Source organism: Astatotilapia calliptera, chromosome 22 (genome assembly GCF_964374335.1).
Source record: "Astatotilapia calliptera chromosome 22, fAstCal68.1, whole genome shotgun sequence".
Taxonomy (NCBI): Eukaryota; Metazoa; Chordata; class Actinopteri; order Cichliformes; family Cichlidae; genus Astatotilapia; species Astatotilapia calliptera.
This window is the reverse complement of record NC_137442.1, coordinates 6,124,953-6,145,634: the sequence shown is the minus strand read 5'-3', so window position 1 is coordinate 6,145,634 and position 20,682 is coordinate 6,124,953. Positions and strand designations below refer to the sequence as shown.

Here is a 20,682-nt window from a genome sequence, read left to right as displayed (position 1 = left end):
ATTTTAGGAATTGATCGTTTCATTATTTTATCATTGCAGCAACGTTGCAGAAAGAGAAGGACACACAGCTATTCCAGCTGATTTTGCTGGAATAGGTTTCCAGATGAATTTGTGGGCGGATCAGAGGCTGTAGTTTCATTTTGTGGCAAAATTAAAACAATAAACGGTTGTATTAATTTTTTCTTCTTATACTGCGAGTATTGAATTGAAAATGAGGACGTTTATGATGCTGCTTCTTTACTGGACAGCGTCTGTGTCTGCAGGTAAGCTTCATAAAATGAAACTGTTCTTTAGAGATAGTGTTGCTCTCAGGTGGCTCAGGTGTTACTTTAAACAGACTCTCGGCTTCCACATATTCAAGATTCAAAGTTTATTTTTATTTCGCACTTTGTTTGTTTTTGTTGTTGGTGGTGTTGTTTTTTTACAGAAGTACAAAGGCTTCAACAAAATGTTGCTTCTCACCAGCCTCTACGCTACAATGATCAGTAAAAGAAATAAAATACAGTAATAACAAATCTAAAATAAGGATTGTTAGTGCAAAGTCTTCAAGCATCCTGCTGGTTCTGCAGCTGATGCTCCGTCACCTCTTTCCAGATGCTGGAGTGAGAACAGGCCGTGAGAGGGCTGGTTTGGGTCCCTGATGTTTGTAGCTGTTTGCAGAAAGCCTACAAACAGCTACAAACATCAAAACCTAAATGAGTGCTGGTTTACAAATGATTTTTGTTGAAATTAAATTTCTAATTGTAGAAGAAGAAAAATTTAAGCTGCTCATAATGTTTTATGGTGTAAGGTATAGAAGTGTAATATTAGCAAAAAGGGAAAGAAACAGATGTAATCTGCACAATACTAAAAAAAAAAAAAAAAATTTACTGGCAGCCTGTGGTCGGGTTAATGCCATAATAAGGACTGTAAATCATTACTGATGCATCATGAAAGTATAACCAAATCAAAATGACCTACAAACAACAGTTTTTACAAAACAATATTGTAGTTACAAAATGTAAGTTTTTAATATAAGATAATCTGAAAAGTTAAAACATTGATTCATAAATCTATTTTTGTATTTATAGAGGAGACATTACCCACATAGCAAAATTGGTATGGCCCGGATCTGGCCCACACAATGTGCTTACACGTGGCCCACATACCGCAAAGGATGACGGCGCTTTAGTGGCCCAGATCTGGTTCGCCAGAGGCGGCCCACACATGGGCCAGCACAAGGCCAGTTGCAGACACACTGGTGGTCCTTTGCTGGCCCAGAAGAGTTTCAACTCTGGCCCCAGATGTCAGCCTAATGTGTACCTTAATTAAGCCATGTAATAAAAACATGTGCATAGTAGTGCAAAAGTAACATGACAAAACTCTGTTCAGACAGTGAATGAACAGATTCTTATACAACGCTTTTCACGTTCCCAGATTATTGAAAGTGGTCTATACAACATCTCACATTCACCCAACCACACGCTTTCTCTAAACTGAGTGCTTCCTAACTACATTCACACTCTTGACATGCAGACTGGAGGAGCCAGGGATAAAACCGCTAACCTTCTGAGCAGTAGGTGACCTGCTCTACCTCCTGAGTTACAGCCACCCACTGGCAGAAATGAGTAAACCGTCACTAGGTTTTGTATAAGTGTACACTACAAACCTGTCAAACCTGTATTTGAAACGTTGGCTACCATAGCAGTATTGCAACATGGCATTTGGGTCTCCTAACTAAAATAGGAAAATAGGAACATAAATAGTGCCATCATTGCCAGACCTGACCCACATCTGGTTGACATACACTTTGCCATGACACCAGTCAGTCAGAAGTGCCAGCTTGATGCCGGATCCGGGCCAGACCTGTTTTCTGTGAGCCTGGGCCACATACACCAAACCACAATCGGGCCAGATGTGGCATGCCATCACATAAACAGTGTCATCTATGCCAGGCTTGGCCCATACCTGGATGACATACATCTTATCATGCCAGAAGTCAGCCAGCAGTGCCGGCTTCACACCAGATCCGGGCCAGACCTGCTTGCTATGTGGGTATAGTTTTTTTATTTTGAAAATGTGCTGATTTTTAAAGCTGTTTCTCACTACATTAAATATTTCTTACAGTGACCCACTCTATGAAGTATTTCTACACTTGGGATTGTCACGGTTTGCCAGGGCAAGCCGTGGGGATGTGGGGGAAAGGAGGACCCAGAACGCTGGACTCTTCACTGCAAGTGGTTTGTTTATTTACAGTGCGAAAATGACAATAAATCCCTGCGCTCTCCCTTTACTCCCGTGTCGTGTCTTCTTCCCAAAAAGTCCCTGTTTAGTGCTCTCTGCTCCTGTGTCTCTGCACTCCCCGTGCTCACTGCTCTCTCTTGTCCCACACTCCTCCTGAGGAAAACAATAGAGACAGCCGTTAAAACACTTAATCCCAGCAGACATACACTCACTGACTTTTAAACTAAACTAGAAGACTGCCGTGAAGTCTAACGCAATAATCCCGCGTCGGTGGAAGCTCCATCGCTCTCCTAAATAGCTCCCCCGACGAGCCCAGATCAGCAGCAGGTGTGTGGCAAGGACTTCGGGTGTGGCCAGGTGGCTGTGACTTGGCCACAGAAAACAGCTACACATCACATGCACACACACACACACCTGCCTACATACAAATGTGGACAGAGAACAGCAGCAGTGCAGACGACACACACACCAAATAATAATAATAATAATAATAATAATAATAATAATAATAATAATAATAATAATAGCCCACACTGCTCATGGACCCCGAGTCCCCAGAGTCCATGACAGGGATGATTGATGAAGTTCAGATGATTCGTTATGACAGCAGCACCAGGAGAGCTGAACCCAAACAGCAGTGGATGAACGATGCAGCAGATACACAGCACTGGGAGAGGAACACTGCATTTTTTCCTCCATTAATAATTTAAAGCAGCACTTCAACCAAACTGGAGGTTTGTTGATGTTTTTACTGACACATGCTGTCAATGTTTTCTTGTTTGTTTTTGCAGTACATTGAAAATTTGTCATTTAGATCACAGTCCGAACTCTTGTTTAGATAGTATTAACTTGCCTTGACCACAGTGGCTTAGTCTTGAACCAAATACTCAATTAGATGGTCAAAGGAAAATTAATCAACAGCAAGTTTGATGATTAAATCATGATGAAAGTATTTCATCCAACTAAACTCCAAATATTTACAGGTTCCTGTTTTTTCTACAATTTCTCAGTTAATCGATTAAACTGTCATGGACACTGGAAAGAATTGGACTCAAGAGTGAGAGACTCAAAGGTTCAGTGACATTGTGTTTATTTACGGTGAAGGCAAAACAGGGTTACAAACAAAAGGAATGATTGCTAGCTGTCCAGGGTGCCAGCACAAACTGATCCACAGATAGTCTCTCTCTCCAGGGAAAACTCTCAAACTCAGGATTCCTGTGCTGTACTTCTGTCGTGACCTTGTCAGTTACCTGTTAGTTACTGTTCTCAGTACTTTACCTTGTTTGTTGAAACTAAACTTCCCTTCGTGATAAACTGGTTCATATGAGATATTTTACTTTCAGTTTCGTTGATTTCAGTGACGTCTACTCTCAGAGTAAATCCCTATTGGCTCTGATCGAGGCTAATGGTGACGTTTCTCCTGGTTCTCCATTTTAGCTTTTTCTGGACAAGCGAACGCATAAAGTCTGTTAAAGGTTTGGATGTTTATGGTCACAATGAAGGCTTTCATCTTCTTTCTTCTCCTGGGAATACAGGGGGCAGCGGCAGGTCAGTTTGACTCTTATATTTTTGTCTTTTTCTATGTCAGATTTATGTAATTTGAAAGACAAATGGACGGACTGTTTGCTCCCCAGAAAGTTCCTGTACGCTAAACATTTAGTTGTAATGGATCCTAGTAGAAAATGTCAATGTTTAGAAACAATCGATTATATTATACAGGTAATTAAATCGTCTGTTCATCTCTTCAATACCTAATAATAAACATTAAAGTTTAGATGAAGGCAAAGATTAAAACAAGGCGACTTATGTCCCAAACTATTTGATGATTTCCGGGTTTAAACCGTTCGTGACGCATTTTTAAGCGTTGTGACTCTGCTGTCTCTCCAAACAGTCCAACAAATAAAACATCAGTGAGGATCTGATGATAATCTGGTGACAGTAATTAAAACGTTTATTGTAAAAACCAAGTACTATTTTAATTTTCATGAGAGTTTAAAACATTTTCACACAACAGCTGCTCATTAAAGTTAACTAAAGTTCATTTAAGTATCTTTATAAATATTATTTTTATTTTATTATTATTTAAAAATTATTTGTTCAGTATATGAAGAGCCACATGTCATTTTATGCAGTCTATTAAAAGTTAAAAGACTCCTGCTTTGTATTGTCTTCAGTATTATTCACCAGTTTTATGTTTGTGAATATTTTCTGTTTGACATGCGCACACATGTCGTAACTAACGAGTAGTTACACCCGGATATGAAGTTCACTGTTTTTCTGGTGTTATTACTTAATTAACAGCGCAATGAGGTGACTTTTGTTGTGACGTGTATAAATAAAATAAAATAGAATTCAATTGAACTGAATTGAGATGCAAATTAAATCATTATTACTTCATAATATCAGATAGTTTATGTATGTAAAGTGCGAGTACACTACACATACCATCATGAACTAATTTTGTTATCACTGCTGAATGATCAATAAGAAGCTGCAGGTCAGAAATACCTGATGGGTTTTGCAACACACTCGCTCCTCCACCAGGGGGCGCTAATGAGAAGCGTTTTAAACTACTGTATGCGTTGGTCAGTAATAAACAAACAAATCCATGTAAATGAAAACTCTCCTGCAAACCTGATTACAGAATAAAATATAAACTCAAAATGCTTAAGATAATATTCCCCCAATAATATTAACTTAACATCAGCTTTTTATTGATAATATTGTTGATCAAACATATTGGAAAGTTTCTGTAACAATTTTGAATGTGCATTAATTGACTAAAGTCTGTGAAAATAATATAAACAAAGAAGAAGCATGGGAAACCCATTACAGAAATTATGAAAAGAAAAAGTCTGGACAGTCACATCAAAACAATGAAATGAATTCATATAATTTATAATATAAAAAACGGAAACAAAAAAGAAAACAACTCACTTTAGAAGTCCTGCTGCTTGATTCAGAAAAAGGAAAGAAGAAACTTTACGGTTCATACAGCAGCTAACAAAAGCAAAACAGATTAAAAATAATGTGAATTTTCTTTAACACTGAAAATAAAAATATAGTCAAATTAAAGTTATAAAGAGTTCAAATCATTAATCATGAAAACTGAATTAAACTAAACTGAAGGATAAAAACACCAGTTTTAAAACTTTAAAGCTTTCTGTGTAAATCAGGTTCAAACTAGAATCTGTTGCAAAACACAAAATTACAGTTTTGAAGAAAAGAGGATCAGAAAATGACATTAAACACTGAATATCTGTTCATAAATCTATTTTGTGTTTATTGAAGGGACAGCAGGATTATTACAGGATGTCCTTAATGTGCTGTAGTTTTTCTTATTGTGTTATTTAAAAAATAAAAGAATTTATAAGTCTGTGTTCCTGAGATCTCACAACATTAACTGTTTCTTACAGTGACCCACTCGCTGAAGTATTTCTACACTGCGCCCTCTCAAGTCCCAAACTTCACAGAGTTTGTGGTTGTTGGGATGGTTGATGATGTTCAGATTGATTATTATGACAGCAACACGAAGAAAGCTGTGCCCAAACAGGACTGGTTTGCCAGCAACACAGATCAGCAGTACTGGGAGAGTCAGACTGGGGGCTTATTGGGTCAGCATCAGATGTTCAAAGCCAACATTGAGATTTTAAAGCAGCGCTTGAACCAAACTGGAGGTTTGTTCATGTTTCATTTTTACTGATATTTGCTGTTAATGTTTTCAGTGTGTTTTGTTTACAGTAGTAAACAGGTTTGCACACATTAAATGTTTCATTCAGATTACAGATTAAAATTATTAACATAATAATACGTAATAAATGTAGAACTACAGTCTGGGAAACTTTCATTTAATCCAAACAGCCTTAATAATCTTGTTTGTATGAAATGATATAAACTGTCAGTTAACTGATTAGTTGATCAAAATATTAAAATAATAAAGTAAAAATTAATTATATTTGAAGTTTTCTGTTTATATTTAGGATTTTTGTCTCTGAAACTTTGACGGTTGTTTTTGCTACAATTTCTCAATGAACTGATTAATCAGAAAAAAATCTCCTGCAAGATCTAAATAATCAGACTGAGATTTATTTGTTTTACAATTACTGTGAACTGATATTTAACTTTTAATAAAAACAATCCTGGACTGAAACTCTCCTTCAGTGGAAGCTTCTAGAAAGACATCAGGACAGTCTGGTGTGTAGTTTCTCACAGTTAGACGATTCTGTTAGAACGATAGGAGGCTGCAGAGTTTCAGAGGATGGAAACTTAAACCAGGATCAAGATCTGAGTTTGCTGCTCAGGATCCATCTTAATGTGTTTGTCTGTTCCTGAAGCTCACAGGAAGTCGCTCCGTGTCTCAGTTTAATCGTCCTTACAAATAATCACATGTAAAAAATTATAAAAAAGGAAATATGTCAGACACATAATTTATCATCCAGAGCAGATGGTAAATGTGCTGCAACGTCACAGTTTTTACATTTGCCTCAGATAATATTTTCAGATTCCATTAAACACACTGATGTTATCTTTAATATAAAAATGGAAAAAAGTGAAAGTAGAGACGGCTCAGTGAACATGCCCTCTTTATGAATCATCTTAATGAACATTCATGTGAGAGTAACACTCGTAACACTTTAATGTGCTGAAGATCACTGTCACATATTTAAGTTATTTATGAGGAAATTCACTGTTTTCTGAGATGATTTTATAAACCAGCAAACATCCTCATTAATAACTAAATATATTGAACTAAATACATCAAATATTGTGAAATTAAGCAGACATTCAGCCTGTTTTCATGAGGAAATGTTCCCAAGATTATCTTTCATTAGCAGAGGTTCCATAAATATATCATAAATACATGAAAGTTACTCTGTGGAAAATAAACAAATATTAACTTTCAGTTTGAGTCTAATAGCACAAGAGTTTAGTGAGAATTAGACCAAAAATAAGAAACAAACTAACAGACAGACGATACAAGCTGAGATCTGTCATGAAAATCAGATTTTTTTTTTAAATTTCAAACTGATTTTTGTCTCATTTTTAAATGACATTAAGTTTGACTTTCAGTTTATGTTGAATATTTTTGGTCCCAGATTTATTTAATTTTTTACTAATAGACAACAGCCTGAAAATATAATGGGGAAATTAAAGCATTAAAATGTCTTAAATTTCCCATAAACTGGCTGAAGGTTGATTATTTAAGGTGGCGTTTTTAAATCAGGTCGCTGTAAAACTCAACGAAAACCCCGACAGAAAACGTCCTTATGAGCGGCGAATAAAAACAACTGATTTTTTTTTCAGTCATTGAACTCCACTTGAGGCTGCGCAACGTTTATGAATGACGGAAAAAACGCGTTCTTGGCCGTTCACTGAGCTCTGTGACAGCTGAGAGCGTTTTCAGGGCCTCCTGGTGGTTTAAACTCCAGTCAAAGAAGGAGAGGAGACTGAATTTCACTTTGAGCATTGTGATCACATAAGTTTGTCTATTTTATCTACTGACACCAGCACCACTGACTAACAATGGGCTGTGAGGCCGTTCCCCAACTCTCCGAATGGTACTCATGTCATTGGTCAATCATCATGACAAAGTTATGATTATGAAACTGATCACAGCCCATTGTTACTCAGTCATTATGCAAATGTACTGTTTATAAGCATGAAGCTGAAGAGCAGCCTGTCAGTGTCTTTGATGGTTTATTATGGAGGCGTCGAGCCAGCGCTGCCTCAGGGACACCAGAGATTCCTGCTTTAGTCAAAACTCTTCCTCTCAGTGAGAGAGCTGAACTTGTTTTTAACTCTTTTTGTAGGAGGGATCAGACTTAGATTCATTCTTTTCATCCTCAGTGATTCATATCCTTAAATATGGAAGCTGTTGTTTCATGGAGATATTCCAAAGGTCAGATTTGGAGCGTCTGTGATGAGTTCACATTTATTAATATTCAGGTAAAATCTGGAAGCTTTGGAGAAACTGTTCACTGCAGCAGCTCAGACTTGACCTTCATTTGTCTAAATCAGAGCGGTGTCGTCAGCTGTGCTGCGATTAACTCTCTGCCAGTGACGGAGATCCTTTTACATCACCTGATTTTACTCGTCTGATAAAACACTAACAGGAAGAGGTGCAGAGAGGCGGAGCCGCCTCGTCTTCTTCCTCCATGCAGGTTAAATCTGTGGATGTAGCAGCCATCAGTTTATTACAGCTGTTACTGTTTGTGTAGAGTTTTGACTGATGTAGAGAAATAATTACTGAAACTAAATTAGTTTAAAGATTGAAAGATGAAACGATGCTCCGTGTATCAGAGGCTTTGAGTCCAGCATAACTGAGTCCAGCATCATCGTTGTTCTGCAGCTACGATAAGAGCAGAAACAAACTGGACGCTAACAGTCGATCAGTAAATGATCTTTGTCAGGTTGAGTCGGTGTAGTTCACCTCTGAGTCGTGGTGGTGCAGCTGCTCGTTTTCTAACCTTCAGACTTCATAAAGAAAAGGAGACGACAGGTTAGAGACGACTTTGTGACGTTCAGATGTCAGACCGTCAGCACCTGCTGGATCCACAGCAGCTTCCTGACAGCAGCTCGACTCGCTCGCCGTCTCCCTGCAGCGTTCACGCACGCGACAGGTGGTGTCGCTCGCCCTCTCCTCACCTGCTCGCTCCACCTGCTGATCCTCTGAGCTGCTTCCTGTGGTCACTCTCTCTCCTCCTCATTGGCTCCAAAGCGTGAGCTGTAAGGTGTGTGGGCGGGGCATCAAAACAGCTGTCGGCTTCATCTTCCGCCATTTTATAGTTTCTGATGAGCTCACCTTTTCCGCCATTTTATAGTTTCTGATGAGCTCACCTCTTCCGCCATTTTATAGTTTCTGATGAGCTCACCTCTTCCGCCATTTTATAGTTTCTGATGAGCTCACCTTTTCCGCCATTTTATAGTTTCTGATGAGCTCACCTCTTCCGCCATTTTATAGTTTCTGATGAGCTCACCTCTTCCGCCATTTTATAGTTTCTGATGAGCTCACCTCTTCCGCCATTTTATAGTTTCTGATGAGCTCACCTCTTCCGCCATTTTATAGTTTCTGATGAGCTCACCTCTCCTGGGGGCGCTGCCCAACCAGCCGACCTGGTGACGTAATGAGTGCTGTAACGACCACAAATCAGCGAGCAGGAAAATGACTATAAACAAGAATCACTTTGAATCCAACGTTTCTCCCAGAATAAATCACAACGCTCTTAATTTTGTGTCAAAGCTGTAAAATGTGCTGTTTCACGTCCTCTTTAACTCGACATGTTTCCTCACTTTAACCCACAAAACTCACAGCGACTAAATCCTCAAGTAAAAAAACTTTAATCAACTTTCCCTCGTACAAAATAAATGAGACGAACTGAATTAAAAATACTGACGCTCATCTCCAAAATCATCCACAGTACAGACATAATTACATGACCACAGCCATGTGGTGTCGTCTAGGCCAACATTCGCCACTTTTCCAATTCGTCTGGTTAAGAAATGATGTAAAAATCGCCATTTAATAAATCAGGACGCAGTTAAGGTTGGAGAAAACCCCGCCAGGACACCGTATTTAGCGCCAGCGGGCAGTGTTTGAAAGCCTTCATGTGAGCAGCCAAAGAAACGACATTTTTGGCGCGGTCATTGAACGCTGCATTAGACATCACGGATGTGCGCGACATTTAAGAGCTGCGGAAAAAACAGCGCTCTTGCTCGGTCACTGAGCTGCTTTACCCGGCGCTCAGTGACAGCTGTGAGGCGTTTTCTTAAACTATGCGGGGCCTCCTCATGTTTCTCATCCACTGTAGTTAAACTCCAATCAAAGAAGAAGGAGCGCAGACACCAACTCATCCCTCAGTCCAGTAAAGTGATCGCTTAAGTTTGCCTATTTGATCACCAGCAGCACTGACTAACAATGGGCTGTGAGGCCAACTCTCTGTACGTGTTACTCAGGGCCACTGATCAATGATCGTGACAGTTTGCGTGTTTATAATCAGACACTGACCTCGCGGCCCGTTGTTAGTCGGAGTGTTAGCATCAGGCATTATGCAGATGTCCTGTTTCAACGTTGGGGAAACCTGCAGTCAGCTGAGGCTGAAGAAGTCATTTAGATGAGCGGTGAAACGTTTCTCCCGCTGAAAACACGACGTCCAGATGAACAGCATCAACTTTTTGGACTGTTTGTTTCACAAAGACCGTTCTGCTTTTGTTCGGGTCTGAAACGCTGTTTTCCTCCACGCTGAAATGTTGCGCTTCCACATGACTTACAAAGGGGCGTTCAATGACCGAAAAAATCCGTCGTTTTTTTTCACCGCTCATAAGGAGGAGTCCTGGTGTGGTTTTCGTTTATTTTTAGGGCGTCCTGATTTATTAAACAGCGATTTTTACATCATTTCTTTACCAGAGGGGTTGGAAAAGTGGCAGTTTTTAGCCTGTGTGGCTCGTAACTCTACATGTTGACATAAAGAAAATATCTGATGATGCACTGAGGCGTTTCTCGTGGCTTTGAGAGCAGCGACGTTATAAAAAAAAAGGCCTCATATCATCCTCATCTGTAGACTGTCTGCTCTCACCACAGCATCAGCGGCACTCACAGATCTCTGTGCTGCACATCCAATAATATCCTCAGTGTGAATGTTTCGATGTTTTTAGAGGAAAAACTTGATCTGGTCACAACGCTGAAAAACACCAAAGTGGCCCAGAGTCAAAATCATGGCGCAAATGATTGTTTCAGTCTAAACCCGGATTTCAGCAAATTAAATACATTTTATAAATATCTAATGACTCATAACAATAAAACAGTCATGGCAAGAAGCACAAAGACCAACAGTAGGAAACACAAACCAACAGACAATCTGACAGGAAAATCACATTTCTCTTCATTTCACACTCATTTTCTCTCATTTTGAAATGAACGTAAATCTCAGTTTCAATATATGTTGAATGTTTTTTAGTCCCACATTTGATTAAGTTTTTATTAACAGACACATTCACTTTAACAGTTCCTGCAGGCTGAAATTATCATCAATGAAATTAAGGTCTTAAAATGCTTAATTTTCCCATAAACTGGCTGAAAGTATTCAGATTATTTAGATTTACTTTTGTTCGGGTCTAAAACGCTGTTTTCCTCCATTCAATGTCTGAAAAAATGCTGTAATCATTTAAAATGCTTTAAATTTCAGCATAAACTTAGGAAAAGTGTGTAATCTTCATCAACAGCTCCTCCTTTACAGCAGCATGTAGCAGTTCTGAGCACTAAGCTGAATGAATGGCGCGGTTTCATTCAGCGTTTTAAATGTTGCTCTGTCCAGTTTCAGACGCTAATCTGACGTTAAACTAAATCTAAGTCACTAAATCCTGCTGTGGGTAAAAACAACTTTCCCTTGTACAAAATAAACGAGCTGAATTAAAAATAATGACGCTTAACTCCAAAATCATCCTCATTACAGAGATGATCACATCTTGGGCTGTGGCCTCACACATGTAACTCCACATGTTCACATACAGAAAATACCTGTAATGATGCACTGAGGCGTCCCTCGTGTCGGCCTCACCTGTAGACTCTGCTCTCATCACAGCATCAGCGACGCTCACAGATTTCTGTGCTACACATCCAATAATATCATTAATGTGAATGTTTTAATATTTTTAGTGCAAAATCTGATCTGGTCACAGCGCTGAAAAACACCAAAGTGTCCCAGCATGGAGTCAAATTCAAAGTCGGAGTTATTGTTTCAGTCCTCTGCTCTTAGTAAATGTAATAAATTTGACAACATGGTTGTAAAATCTTAGAGGAACCTTTTTCACCTTTTTGTCAGGTCACAGCACAAGAAATTAGCTGATTTATCAAAAATTATTTCTTGCATCGTCATCAATGATGACATGAAGCATTTGCTGGAGCCTGAAATGCTGTAAGTAGAACTCCAGATTAGATTAATGTCACATGATCATATTAAACAGAGACACCTCTAGAAAAACCTCAGGACAGTCTGGTGCTTAGTTTTTTTTTTGTTGGAGGATTTTGTTGGACTGATGACGGCTGCAGAGTTTCAGAGGATGTAAATTTAAATCCAGAATCAGGATCTGTGTCGGCTGCTCAGGATCCAGCTTAGTGTGTTTGTCTGATCCTGCAGCTCACAGGAAGTTGCTCCACCTACAGCAGCATAGATAAACTGTGCAGTGATATCTCTGCAGGCAGGACGTAGATGTGCTAACGGGAGAAAATCAATTCTGTTTTTTTCCCCAGTGTCTTTTTCTAAAATCTACATTGTTAATGATGACTGGTTTTAAAAATCTTCCACTGAGACAAAAACAGCCATAAATGTAGATCCTCTATATGTTGATCACGTCTCTGTGTCAGTATAAGACTTTAGTGCAGCCTCTCTCTGGTTCACTGCAGTCTTTGTCTCTGTTTTTCTGTCAGGTTTTCACGTTGTCCAGGTGATGTACGGCTGTGAATGGGATGAAGAAACAGGTGAAGTGACTGGATATCGCCAATACGGTTATGATGGAGAGGACTTCATAAGCTTTGACCCGAAGACAGCGACGTGGGTCACTGCAAAACAACAGGCTGTCATGACAAAGATGAAGTGGGGAAATAACAGAGCTATGATGGCTCTGTATAAGGACTACCTCACCCAGATTTGTCCTGAGTCACTGAAGAAGTATGTGAACTATGGGAGGAGCTTTCTGATGAAAACAGGTAAAATCTACGACCAGAATTAGATTGTTAACCAAAAGTTATATGTCTCAGTTTATTACTTAATATGATATTAAATTAACCTTTTCATGCATGAATTATGAAAACCTCAATCAGGGCTTTTTTTCTTGTGTATTTTTATTCATCTTAAGGCATGAAAAAAAGATTTTTGAACTTCATTTTTTTTTTAAACATGTGCTTTTCATTTTCAAAGAGTATTTTTACATGTCCACTTAGTTGTACAACAAACATTTTGACTTATGAATCTGACAAATGAATAATTAATATACACTGTGTAAAAACTATAACATAACAAATATATTTTTAAATATATTTTAAAAGTATTTTATAACAATATATGTAACAACTATAACAAGTCACCCTGCCTATGGAGTGACTCATCAGTGTCCAATGTAGTGGTTTATGTGCAAGTTTACCATCAACACTGACACAAATACAAGAAAACAGATTTTGAATAGTTGTCCACTGTAGTGACCACTATGTGTGAAAGGGTTAATATAATTGCACTTTGCATGGCCTTTTGACAGTTTTAAAATCTAATTTTATAAACTACATCACATCAAAAGAAATTGGTATGGTTTAAATAATAATAATAATAATCTTGTTGGTTGTTGGTCATCATAGCAGATCATCTTCCACAGTTTTAGCTCTGATATACTCATTTCTAATCCTTCTCACTCCTTATGATAATTTTAATATCATCAGTTCTGTCTCCTGTATTTGTCTCAGTGCCACCATCCTCAGATATTAAATCACAGCAGGTCTCACTGCCATCTTCTAAACCTTCCTTTCCACTCTTGCTCGTCTCCATCCACTCCACCTTGTCCGCGCTCTCTTCTTCACGTCTCGTCTGCACTATGCACCTCTCCAGCTCAAATAAAAGTAATAGTAATAATACAGAAAGAACGAACTGTTTGTCTTTACTCCACAGTGGTCCCCAAAGTGTCTCTCCTCCAGAAGTCTTCCTCCTCTCTGGTCACCTGCCACGCTACAGGTTTCTATCCTAACAGAGCCGAGATGGTCTGGAAAAAAGATGGAGTGGAGTTTCATGAGGGTGTGAACAAAGGAGAGATTCTCACCAACAATGACAGGACCTTCCAGATGAGTGTTGACCTGGATGTCTCATCAGTCAAACCTGAAGACTGGCACAGATACAGATGTGTGTTTCAGCTCTCTGGTGTGAACGAGGACATCGTCACCAGACTGGACAAAGCAGTGATCAAAACCAACAAGGGTAAAAGTGATGAAGGTAGGAAACACGCATTTAGTTTATTGTAAAAATGGTGCAGTTCACGTGGTTTTATTTGAGTTTGATGAAAAGTTTAATTCCTCCCCCGTTGTATACAGATTTATTAAATATTTTTCATACTGATACTGATTTGTTAATTTCTTAATAAATATTAACATTTAAAGTTTTGAGCGCTCTGATTCAAATTATTGTCCACTTTGCTGTCTTTTCACTGTTTTTTTATATTTGCGAGTATCTTTGATATTCTTTCTGTCAGCTTCTGTCAGAATAATTTTAAGACCTAAATCAGTTTAGACCAAGTTGTGTTTTTCCACCACATTTTTTCCTTGCTGAACATTGATGAATATAAAACATGTTCATGTGTGGCCACTGATTATCTGACTAATGGACAGTTTTAGAAGATTAAATAGTAAATTGGGGAAAATGTATATTTTGAAACATATGTTCAAATTTTTTGGCAATGTATTGAAATTTAATTTAATGGCAGAACTTTTATTGTTGGAATGAAAACAAACATTAGTGAGACAAATATGTAGTGACCATAAACGAAGCTCTTGTACATGATTGTTATCTGATTGGAAACTTTTTGTTCTCACCTTTTGTTTGTTCTGTGATCCACAGGAAATTCCTTCTCTGGACCAGATATTAAGCTGATCATCCCTGTTGTTGCTGCTGTTGTTGCTGCTGTGGTCGTTGTTGCTGCCATCGCTGTGATCGCATTCTTTATTTACAAAAAGAGTACAGGTGAGAAACAAACTTCCTGGATGTTTCTTGTATAATGCAACAACAATGATGACATAGTGCAAACAATAATAATGATAGTAAGAGTAATATGACTTAATTGAAGTCATTATTAACATTATTTCAAAAGAAAACAAACAATGCACACAGGATTAAACAGGTAACAACCAAAAGCAGTGTAAGCTGAGTCTTCAGGTTAATATTAAAGTATTTTAACACTTTCTCTGCCAGCAGGATGATCAGACTCTTTTAAATCCTCAATATATTACAACAATATTCATTAATCATGCTTGTTGTGTTTCATAACTTGCCCCTTCATTTCTCTGCACTTGTAGATTTTTGTCCAGTTACTTCACTTTTTCTTCTTGTCTGTTATTTACTTTTTCCTGCATCGTTTTTCTTTCTGTCTTTGTGTTTTGTTTGTTTTTTGTTTTTATTTTGTTTTTTACACCTGGGGCCCGTTCTTCGTACCTCGCTAAGTAAGTTAGCTGGATTTGATTGTTGACGATTTCGCGTGATCTTGGATCGTTCGGTTCTCCGAAGCTCATCCGGGACTTGCTGTCATAGCAACAGAGCCGTAAGCGTAAACCTGCTCGGGAGCAGGTTTACTTTATGTAAACAGGATTAGATCACGGCCACGCAGGTATGTCCGCTTCATTTATACGAAAGCAACAGCGATATTCCACCACTGTTTCACCATAAATAAATAACATCAATGTAACTAAAGACAATGCAGCACTTGATCCTTTTATTGATGTCACACAGATACATACAGGTCATTTCCTAAAAAAGGGAAATGTACTATTAACATTCTATTACATGTATGTGATTATTACAGATGTAATTCATATTTCAGAGTAGTAATTGTAAATTACTTCGTGTAATCAAGATGAGAGACCACGGCTATAAAAGCGAGGGTGGATTTGGGAAGTCTGTCGCAGCCATGTCCTGTCCGTATACGCGACCAACCCATTGTGGAAGGTGCAAGATTGATAAGGAGAGTTTTCAGAATTCAGCGTATATTGCGGGATAGACAGGATCCTTTAGCTCAGCGCGACAGTGTGCTCATAGAGAGATATCGATTTTCCCGTGAGGATATTATTTACTTAACCAACTTGTTGACGAGGGGGTGCAGGACCACCACCTGTCTTTATTTGCTCTGCCCTTTTCCTGGTTGCTGTTATGAACAAACTAACAGAGTATTACAGGGTCCCTTTCCAAGAGACGAAAAGCAATCTAAGAGATAAATATTACCATTCTGTAGAATACTCCTGTATTCCACTTTTACTTGTTCCCATGTTCTTGTGGGTCCTGTTGTGGCTCTAATGTGAAAGGGGATATAATATAACATATTATAATATAATATAATGCCATATGATATTGGACAATATAGTGTCATATGATAGATCTACCCTACCGCCTACTGGTGTTGGGCAGAGGGGCCGATGGCGCGATATGGCAGCCTGGCTTCTGTCAGTCTGTCCCAGGGCAGCTGTGGCTACAACCGTAGCTGCTTCCACCAGTGTGTGAATGTGGGAGTGAATGAATAGTGGTATCGTAAAGCGCTTTGGGTGCCTTGGAAAGCGCTATATAAACCCGATCCATTATTATTATTATTATTAAATTACCTACGAGTTTGATTTGTCAGCAACTTTCTGCCAGCCCTCTCTCCTTGCTTTTGCAGCCTTTGCAGTGTTCCCTTGCGTTTTGATTGAACTCTGAAACTCCTGAAATCCCTCACTCATGAGTTCTTGCTCTGCTGCCAAAAATACCGAGCGCGCTCCTTCGACATTTTCGCCGACCAATCAGCGGGTTGCCGATCAATGTTTCTACTATCGATGCGTAGCCCCTTTTACGACACCCAGTGATGTCACATTACTGCGTCCAGCTGTACTAATCGTCAACAGCAGGTGTGTTCGGAGAACCGGATTAGCGAGCTCACGGTTAGCGCGATGGTTTGGTCTTGGATGTGTCATTTGATCTTGGATGTAGTAAGCGACGTACGAAGAACAGGCCCCAGAGCTACAGTTTGGTTGTCTATGAACAAAATAACCACCAACTCAGTTATTGAAACCCAAACATTATTTCTCTGTTCTTAACCATCAACTCTGCCAAACAAACACATCCTAAGGTACACCTTTACCTGCATTAGAAATGTGTACGTTCTCTACCTTCAGTCGCTTTACTTATAAATTTAACACGAGCACATTTTGTGGGAAAAGTCAGGATATATCTATAAACACATTAGTGAGTAAGCCCAGTGTCTATGTTTTTAATTTTACAAATTAAATTAATGCTTTTGTCCAGATTACAAAATGAAAATATGAAATTATGTTTCATGCCTTGTATAATACATGAAAAAAATTGTGTTAACATTTATAACAAATTATTAAAATGATGCATTTTTTCCTTTTTATTTCAGACAAACGTCCACCATCTCGTAAGTTAAACTTTGTCACTTTTCTCTAATCTCTTGTCCACACTAAATTAAAAAGGGTTTCTGTACTTTAATCTAAGCAGTCTTTCAGGGCTGTTTCCTGTTGTGTTCGATTGTTGTAAAAGTGACAGATGAGAGCAGGATGTGGACTAACATTGTGTTTCTGACCTACAGCTGCAGAGAGCCAGGAGCAAATGCTTCCTCAAGCCTAAACCACAAACAGCTCTGCACACAGTGAGTTACTTCATATTTGTGTCTCATGTTTTAGCTTTCTTTTAAAACTTATGTAAAATAGTGGCTGTAGTAAAATCTCCTGTTTAAATATATCCAAAAAAGTGCTTTAGTATAACTAAATCATATGAAGAGAAAGATGCTTTCAAAAGAACGTTTCATGAAATGATTTAACAAAATGAAAACAAATGTGTTAATTCCATTCAGAAACATATGAAGTAAATACTCGATTGAATCAGAATTTTAGATCTTAATGAACCTGTAAATATGTTATTTGTGGATTTGATTAATCCTAACATTTATTTTATTTCTTTATCTCTACAGAGAACCTGAGAGAAGACGTGTCAGCTCGTTCTTCTCCATAAACTGGAATTCATTGAATTCGTTGATTCGTTGATTGCTCACAGACTTTAGATCTGTTAAAAAGATCTAAAGTCTAAAATATAGTTGCAGATGCTTATTAGTCAAGATTTAATGGAAAGGAGTTTGAAAATGAGTTGGCAAATGTTTAACATATACATCATAATGGTGGCATTAAATTATTCTGAATATGTTGTTGGGTGGCTGTGGCTACAATGTAGCCATCACCAGTGTGTGAATGTTACGGGTCCCAAGGATGAAGACCACGATGACAATATGTTACCTGTAAAAGCAGGTGAAGAGCGGAGTAAGGAAGACACGATGCGTCTCTGCTTTCCTCCAGAACGTGTCTGAGTCTGATTTATTTCACACAAATAAATGCTATAAAACACTAAACATGAGCTTTCAATATACTGTTCAGCTGGTTCCTCATTCACATCAATTACATTTACTTATTTCACAACATCAGTGAAATATACTCTTTTTAACTGGTTCAGTTTCTTAAGTTCACACTTCTTTCCATAACAACTACATTCTTTTATCATATCAATAAACACATCACATTGTCTTCTGCAGTGTCTTACTGGCTAAACAGTTCTATTCAATAACAGCATTGGTAAATACATTACATTTGTTCCCTCCAGTAATTTACTGGCAAAATCACTATTTAGTGCATCATGAAACACAGCTTGTTTAATTAACCCGTGAATGCCTCTGTTAGCTACACAGAGTTGCTCAGAGTGCTTGTGTTACACTAGCTAATCTACTCAGTCACTTTCAACATAACTATTAACATTCACATCTCACAGAACTGATTCGATTGGAGCATTACAACACGTTTGCACCGAGCATAGGAGCGCACTGACTCTGCTTCACGAGCGCTCCACCTAACGAGCGGGCTCGCGGTGCGGTCGCACGGGACACTCCTCTGGTTTTCTCCCGCGTTTACATGTAATTAACTCGGGCGGACCGCCTTAACTCTCTCATTCACGTTAACGTGGGTAACCATGGTAACAATAAACAACATTTTCGGTGCGAGCACCATTTACCGACCTGTAAAAGCAGGTGAAGAGCGGAGTAAGGAAGACACGATGCGTCTCTGCTTTCCTCCAGAACGTGTCTGAGGAAGCAGCGGAAGGTGGGCTCCACTTACTGCACCCCCAAACCCCGGAGCAAGCACCAAAGTTCCGCCCTCACTGCTTTCTAACATAAAATGAATCCCTATTACATGGATTTTCTATCCTCTTAAAGAACTGAAAATAAATACATATAGCAATGAAAAATGTCCCGTTACATGAGTGTTTTACACAAAATAACATTAATGTGGTCATTCCCTCACAGGGGTGCCACACACTCCCCTACAACAAAAGTGGCTCCTGACACTTGAAACAAATTTACACTCCCAATCTCTGTATTCTCGTCAAATCTCGGACAGTGAATAATCAAACCCTTAAATTAAAACTTCAAGCACTTAGGAATGTTTGGTTCTCTAGGATTAAGCAACCACCATAGTTTAGGGCTTCTTCCTAATAACTACATATGGGGTAGAGAAGAGAGATATATGGGACCTGGACGACCGGTGGGCCTTGGAATGAAGATAGGCTTGGTTGTGGGGGCCACAGGGTGGCCGAAGGCACGAGGTAAGTATCTACCATGTTTACAGTGGGCCGTGACTGGTATGTTGGATGACCTAGAGATGAATAGGTGAGCATTTGGCCTGGACGCCTCTGTCGGGTGGATCGCCTCAGTGGGGCAGGTGAGCTAGACTGAGAGTCTCCTACCTGCTCATCACAGCACTCATGTCGAGGTAACTCAGGTTCCACTTCTGACTGAGGCAAGCTAAGGGCTGCCGAACTGTTACTCCCCTCTCGGTCACACTGGTGAGTCTCAACTTCATCTCTATTCTCAGGTGCCATGGGACCCCCTCTTCCTAATGGACCTCCTTCGTGGGCTCCAGCCACCTCTGACAGATTCTCAACAATGTCCTCGGCATCTATCACAGGTGTCCTTCGTCCTGGCTCTTCAAGATCTCTCGGGCTCAGAACAGATCCTCCTTCAAACTGAGCCTGCGTCTGCCTATCCGGTTCCAATCTGTCCTGGCTGACAGCCTGTTTCCCGGAAGGGACGGTTGTTCTGAACTCAGCCCGGATTGGTGGTACCCTCAGCCAGTAGCCACTACCCGGGTCATCATCTGAATCAGAGGTCTCAGCATTTTCTATCCGTCCTTCCCTGTCTTTACCCCTCACTCGAGCATTGGTCCGTTTGTGAGTCGATCTTAAGGTTAGTTTAGTTGGTTGTGGTGGGAACTCTACTGGCAAATCATTGACCAAGAGGAGCAAGTTCCGGTGCAGGGTCCGAGTCCTTCCCTGGTCATTACCCTCTGGATGGACGACATACACTGGGTTATCCGAAGCCTGTTCCTTGACCACATATATCCTGTTCTCCCAGTAGGAGCGTAATTTGCCAGGTCCACCCCGCTCGCCTAAGTTCCTCACCAACACTCTGTCCCCTGGTTTCAGTACCACTCCCCTCACCTTCTGATCATAGTACGACTTCCCCTTAGCACTAGCCGAAAGGCTATTTTTGGTGGCAACCTGATAGGCCTCTGTCATTCTCTTACGCCACTTTTCAGCATACCCCCCGTGCGACACTGGTTCAGTTTCCTCAACCAGGCCGAACAGCAGATCGACCGGAAGGCGGGGGTGACAGCCAAAAAGCAAG

General features: G+C 39.5%; 1 protein-coding gene and 1 pseudogene across 2 annotated transcripts in view; both read left to right on the top strand.

Annotated features, from left to right (window-relative positions):
* Positions 1 to 20,682, top strand: part of LOC113015191 (class I histocompatibility antigen, F10 alpha chain-like) — a 134,074-nt gene that overhangs the window by 67,841 nt on the left and 45,551 nt on the right. The window lies entirely within an intron of this gene.
* Positions 3,614 to 18,153, top strand: LOC113015213 (class I histocompatibility antigen, F10 alpha chain-like; annotated as a pseudogene). Its single transcript, XR_013904506.1, has 8 exons — positions 3,614 to 3,771; positions 5,640 to 5,900; positions 12,647 to 12,925; positions 13,875 to 14,192; positions 14,814 to 14,936; positions 17,356 to 17,373; positions 17,545 to 17,604; positions 17,926 to 18,153. The product of XR_013904506.1 is annotated as a class I histocompatibility antigen, F10 alpha chain-like (transcript).